The sequence below is a fragment of the Pimephales promelas genome, chromosome 2 (assembly GCF_988280905.1).
Source record: "Pimephales promelas chromosome 2, fPimPro1.hap1.1, whole genome shotgun sequence".
Lineage (NCBI taxonomy): Eukaryota > Metazoa > Chordata > Actinopteri > Cypriniformes > Leuciscidae > Pimephales > Pimephales promelas.
Genome location: NC_142770.1, coordinates 20,409,184 through 20,415,985, shown reverse-complemented (window position 1 = coordinate 20,415,985; position 6,802 = coordinate 20,409,184).

Here is a 6,802-nt window from a genome sequence, read left to right as displayed (position 1 = left end):
ACTGTCGTTTTTTTTTCGGGCCTAATTTTTGAGTTTCGATATCTCAGCTCTGGAAGGGGCTAGAGCCTCCATTTTTGCACTCAGGTCTAAGTCTCATGGCCCTCTATCAGAATTTGGGAAGATTGGAGAAACTTAGTTTTTTGCGCAAAAAAAAAACGTAAGGGGTACCACTGTCGTTTTTTTTTTCGGGCCTAATTTTTGAGTTTCGATATCTCAGCTCTGGAAGGGGCTAGAGCCTCCATTTTTGCACTCAGGTCTAAGTCTCATGGCCCTCTATCAGAATTTGGGAAGATTGGAGAAACTTAATTTTTCGCCCCCCAAAAAAACGTAAGGGGTACCACTGTCGTTTTTTTTTTCGGGCCGAATTTTTGAGTTTCGATATCTCAGCTCTGGAAGGGGCTAGAGCCTCCATTTTTGCACTCAGGTGTAAGTCTCATGGCCCTCTATCAGAATTTGAGAAGATTGGAGAAACTTAATTTTTCGCCCCAAAAAAAAAACGTAAGGGGTACCACTGTCGTTTTTTTTTTTTTCGGGCCTAATTTTTGAGTTTCGATATCTCAGCTCTGGAAGGGGCTAGAGCCTCCATTTTTGCACTCAGGTCTAAGTCTCATGGCCCTCTATCAGAATCCAGAGTTTTGGGAAGATTGGAGAAACTTAATTTTTCGCCCAAAAAAAAAAAACGTAAGGGGTACCACTGTCGTTTTTTTTTTCGGGCCTAATTTTTGAGTTTCGATATCTCAGCTCTGGAAGGGGCTAGAGCCTCCATTTTTGCACTCAGGTCTAAGTATCATGGCCCTCTATCAGAATCCAGAGTTTTGGGAAGATTGGAGAAACTTAATTTTTCGCCCAAAAAAAAAAAAACGTAAGGGGTACCACTGTCGTTTTTTTTTCGGGCCTAATTTTTGAGTTTCGATATCTCAGCTCTGGAAGGGGCTAGAGCCTCCATTTTTGCACTCAGGTCTAAGTCTCATGGCCCTCTATCAGAATTTGGGAAGATTGGAGAAACTTAGTTTTTTGCGCAAAAAAAAAACGTAAGGGGTACCACTGTCGTTTTTTTTTTCGGGCCTAATTTTTGAGTTTCGATATCTCAGCTCTGGAAGGGGCTAGAGCCTCCATTTTTGCACTCAGGTCTAAGTCTCATGGCCCTCTATCAGAATTTGGGAAGATTGGAGAAACTTAATTTTTCGCCCAAAAAAAAAACGTAAGGGGTACCACTGTCGTTTTTTTTTTCGGGCCGAATTTTTGAGTTTCGATATCTCAGCTCTGGAAGGGGCTAGAGCCTCCATTTTTGCACTCAGGTCTAAGTCTCATGGCCCTCTATCAGAATCCAGAGTTTTGGGAAGATTGGAGAAACTTAATTTTTCGCCCAAAAAAAAAAAAAACGTAAGGGGTACCACTGTCGTTTTTTTTTTCGGGCCTAATTTTTGAGTTTCGATATCTCAGCTCTGGAAGGGGCTAGAGCCTCCATTTTTGCACTCAGGTCTAAGTCTCATGGCCCTCTATCAGAATTTGGGAAGATTGGAGAAACTTAATTTTTCGCCCAAAAAAAAAAACTGTAAGGGGTACCACTGTCGTTTTTTTTCCGGGCCTAATTTTTGAGTTTCGATATCTCAGCTCTGGAAGGGGCTAGAGCCTCCATTTTTGCACTCAGGTCTAAGTCTCATGGCCCTCTATCAGAATTTGGGAAGATTGGAGAAACTTAATTTTTCGCCCCCAAAAAAAAAAACGTAAGGGGTACCATTGTCGTTTTTTTTTTTCGGGCCTAATTTTTGAGTTTCGATATCTCAGCTCTGGAAGGGGCTAGAGCCTCCATTTTTGCACTCAGGTCTAAGTCTCATGGCCCTCTATCAGAATTTGGGAAGATTGGAGAAACTTAATTTTTCGCCCCAAAAAAAAAACGTAAGGGGTACCACTGTCGTTTTTTTTTCGGGCCTAATTTTTGAGTTTCGATATCTCAGCTCTGGAAGGGGCTAGAGCCTCCATTTTTGCACTCAGGTGTAAGTCTCATGGCCCTCTATCAGAATTTGAGAAGATTGGAGAAACTTAATTTTTCGCCCAAAAAAAAAAACGTAAGGGGTACCACTGTCGTTTTTTTTTTTTTCGGGCCTAATTTTTGAGTTTCGATATCTCAGCTCTGGAAGGGGCTAGAGCCTCCATTTTTGCACTCAGGTCTAAGTCTCATGGCCCTCTATCAGAATCCAGAGTTTTGGGAAGATTGGAGAAACTTAATTTTTCGCCCAAAAAAAAAAAACGTAAGGGGTACCACTGTCGTTTTTTTTTTCGGGCCTAATTTTTGAGTTTCGATATCTCAGCTCTGGAAGGGGCTAGAGCCTCCATTTTTGCACTCAGGTCTAAGTATCATGGCCCTCTATCAGAATCCAGAGTTTTGGGAAGATTGGAGAAACTTAATTTTTCGCCCAAAAAAAAAAACGTAAGGGGTACCACTGTCGTTTTTTTTTCGGGCCTAATTTTTGAGTTTCGATATCTCAGCTCTGGAAGGGGCTAGAGCCTCCATTTTTGCACTCAGGTCTAAGTCTCATGGCCCTCTATCAGAATTTGGGAAGATTGGAGAAACTTAATTTTTCGCCCCAAAAAAAAAAACGTAAGGGGTACCACTGTCGTTTTTTTTTCGGGCCTAATTTTTGAGTTTCGATATCTCAGCTCTGGAAGGGGCTAGAGCCTCCATTTTTGCACTCAGGTGTAAGTCTCATGGCCCTCTATCAGAATTTGAGAAGATTGGAGAAACTTAATTTTTCGCCCAAAAAAAAAACGTAAGGGGTACCACTGTCGTTTTTTTTTTTTTTCGGGCCTAATTTTTGAGTTTCGATATCTCAGCTCTGGAAGGGGCTAGAGCCTCCATTTTTGCACTCAGGTCTAAGTCTCATGGCCCTCTATCAGAATCCAGAGTTTTGGGAAGATTGGAGAAACTTAATTTTTCGCCCAAAAAAAAAAAACGTAAGGGGTACCACTGTCGTTTTTTTTTTCGGGCCTAATTTTTGAGTTTCGATATCTCAGCTCTGGAAGGGGCTAGAGCCTCCATTTTTGCACTCAGGTCTAAGTATCATGGCCCTCTATCAGAATCCAGAGTTTTGGGAAGATTGGAGAAACTTAATTTTTCGCCCAAAAAAAAAAAAACGTAAGGGGTACCACTGTCGTTTTTTTTTCGGGCCTAATTTTTGAGTTTCGATATCTCAGCTCTGGAAGGGGCTAGAGCCTCCATTTTTGCACTCAGGTCTAAGTCTCATGGCCCTCTATCAGAATTTGGGAAGATTGGAGAAACTTAATTTTTCGCCCAAAAAAAAAAAAACGTAAGGGGTACCACTGTCGTTTTTTTTTCGGGCCTAATTTTTGAGTTTCGATATCTCAGCTCTGGAAGGGGCTAGAGCCTCCATTTTTGCACTCAGGTCTAAGTATCATGGCCCTCTATCAGAATCCAGAGTTTTGGGAAGATTGGAGAAACTTAATTTTTCGCCCAAAAAAAAAAACGTAAGGGGTACCACTGTCGTTTTTTTTTCGGGCCTAATTTTTGAGTTTCGATATCTCAGCTCTGGAAGGGGCTAGAGCCTCCATTTTTGCACTCAGGTCTAAGTCTCATGGCCCTCTATCAGAATTTGGGAAGATTGGAGAAACTTAATTTTTCGCCCCAAAAAAAAAAACGTAAGGGGTACCACTGTCGTTTTTTTTTTTTCGGGCCTAATTTTTGAGTTTCGATATCTCAGCTCTGGAAGGGGCTAGAGCCTCCATTTTTGCACTCAGGTCTAAGTCTCATGGCCCTCTATCAGAATTTGGGAAGATTGGAGAAACTTAATTTTTCGCCCCAAAAAAAAAAACGTAAGGGGTACCACTGTCGTTTTTTTTTTTTCGGGCCTAATTTTTGAGTTTCGATATCTCAGCTCTGGAAGGGGCTAGAGCCTCCATTTTTGCACTCAGGTCTAAGTCTCATGGCCCTCTATCAGAATTTGAGAAGATTGGAGAAACTTAATTTTTCGCCCAAAAAAAAAAAACGTAAGGGGTACCACTGTCGTTTTTTTTTTTTCGGGCCTAATTTTTGAGTTTCGATATCTCAGCTCTGGAAGGGGCTAGAGCCTCCATTTTTGCACTCAGGTCTAAGTCTCATGGCGCTCTATCAGAATCCAGAGTTTTGGGAAGATTGGAGAAACTTAATTTTTCGCCCAAAAAAAAAAAAACGTAAGGGGTACCACTGTCGTTTTTTTTTTCCGGCCAAATTTTTGAGTTTCGATATCTCAGCTCTGGAAGGGGCTAGAGCCTCCATTTTTGCACTCAGGTCTAAGTCTCATGGCCCTCTATCAGAATTTGGGAAGATTGGAGAAACTTAATTTTTCGCCCAAAAAAAAAAAAACGTAAGGGGTACCACTGTCGTTTTTTTTTTCGGGCCTAATTTTTGAGTTTCGATATCTCAGCTCTGGAAGGGGCTAGAGCCTCCATTTTTGCACTCAGGTCTAAGTATCATGGCCCTCTATCAGAATCCAGAGTTTTGGGAAGATTGGAGAAACTTAATTTTTCGCCCAAAAAAAAAAAAACGTAAGGGGTACCACTGTCGTTTTTTTTTCGGGCCTAATTTTTGAGTTTCGATATCTCAGCTCTGGAAGGGGCTAGAGCCTCCATTTTTGCACTCAGGTCTAAGTCTCATGGCCCTCTATCAGAATTTGGGAAGATTGGAGAAACTTAGTTTTTTGCGCAAAAAAAAAACGTAAGGGGTACCACTGTCGTTTTTTTTTTCGGGCCTAATTTTTGAGTTTCGATATCTCAGCTCTGGAAGGGGCTAGAGCCTCCATTTTTGCACTCAGGTCTAAGTCTCATGGCCCTCTATCAGAATTTGGGAAGATTGGAGAAACTTAATTTTTCGCCCAAAAAAAAAACGTAAGGGGTACCACTGTCGTTTTTTTTTTCGGGCCGAATTTTTGAGTTTCGATATCTCAGCTCTGGAAGGGGCTAGAGCCTCCATTTTTGCACTCAGGTCTAAGTCTCATGGCCCTCTATCAGAATCCAGAGTTTTGGGAAGATTGGAGAAACTTAATTTTTCGCCCAAAAAAAAAAAAACGTAAGGGGTACCACTGTCGTTTTTTTTTTCGGGCCTAATTTTTGAGTTTCGATATCTCAGCTCTGGAAGGGGCTAGAGCCTCCATTTTTGCACTCAGGTCTAAGTCTCATGGCCCTCTATCAGAATTTGGGAAGATTGGAGAAACTTAATTTTTCGCCCAAAAAAAAAAACTGTAAGGGGTACCACTGTCGTTTTTTTTCCGGGCCTAATTTTTGAGTTTCGATATCTCAGCTCTGGAAGGGGCTAGAGCCTCCATTTTTGCACTCAGGTCTAAGTCTCATGGCCCTCTATCAGAATTTGGGAAGATTGGAGAAACTTAATTTTTCGCCCCCAAAAAAAAAAACGTAAGGGGTACCATTGTCGTTTTTTTTTTTCGGGCCTAATTTTTGAGTTTCGATATCTCAGCTCTGGAAGGGGCTAGAGCCTCCATTTTTGCACTCAGGTCTAAGTCTCATGGCCCTCTATCAGAATTTGGGAAGATTGGAGAAACTTAATTTTTCGCCCCAAAAAAAAAACGTAAGGGGTACCACTGTCGTTTTTTTTTTTCGGGCCTAATTTTTGAGTTTCGATATCTCAGCTCTGGAAGGGGCTAGAGCCTCCATTTTTGCACTCAGGTCTAAGTCTCATGACCCTCTATCAGAATTTGGGAAGATTGGAGAAACTTAATTTTTCGCCCAAAAAAAAAACGTAAGGGGTACCACTGTCGTTTTTTTTTCGGGCCTAATTTTTGAGTTTCGATATCTCAGCTCTGGAAGGGGCTAGAGCCTCCATTTTTGCACTCAGGTGTAAGTCTCATGGCCCTCTATCAGAATTTGAGAAGATTGGAGAAACTTAATTTTTCGCCCAAAAAAAAAAACGTAAGGGGTACCACTGTCGTTTTTTTTTTTTCGGGCCTAATTTTTGAGTTTCGATATCTCAGCTCTGGAAGGGGCTAGAGCCTCCATTTTTGCACTCAGGTCTAAGTCTCATGGCCCTCTATCAGAATCCAGAGTTTTGGGAAGATTGGAGAAACTTAATTTTTCGCCCAAAAAAAAAAAACGTAAGGGGTACCACTGTCGTTTTTTTTTTCGGGCCTAATTTTTGAGTTTCGATATCTCAGCTCTGGAAGGGGCTAGAGCCTCCATTTTTGCACTCAGGTCTAAGTATCATGGCCCTCTATCAGAATCCAGAGTTTTGGGAAGATTGGAGAAACTTAATTTTTCGCCCAAAAAAAAAAACGTAAGGGGTACCACTGTCGTTTTTTTTTCGGGCCTAATTTTTGAGTTTCGATATCTCAGCTCTGGAAGGGGCTAGAGCCTCCATTTTTGCACTCAGGTCTAAGTCTCATGGCCCTCTATCAGAATTTGGGAAGATTGGAGAAACTTAATTTTTCGCCCCAAAAAAAAAAACGTAAGGGGTACCACTGTCGTTTTTTTTTCGGGCCTAATTTTTGAGTTTCGATATCTCAGCTCTGGAAGGGGCTAGAGCCTCCATTTTTGCACTCAGGTGTAAGTCTCATGGCCCTCTATCAGAATTTGAGAAGATTGGAGAAACTTAATTTTTCGCCCAAAAAAAAAACGTAAGGGGTACCACTGTCGTTTTTTTTTTTTTTCGGGCCTAATTTTTGAGTTTCGATATCTCAGCTCTGGAAGGGGCTAGAGCCTCCATTTTTGCACTCAGGTCTAAGTCTCATGGCCCTCTATCAGAATCCAGAGTTTTGGGAAGATTGGAGAAACTTAATTTTTCGCCCAAAAAAAAAAA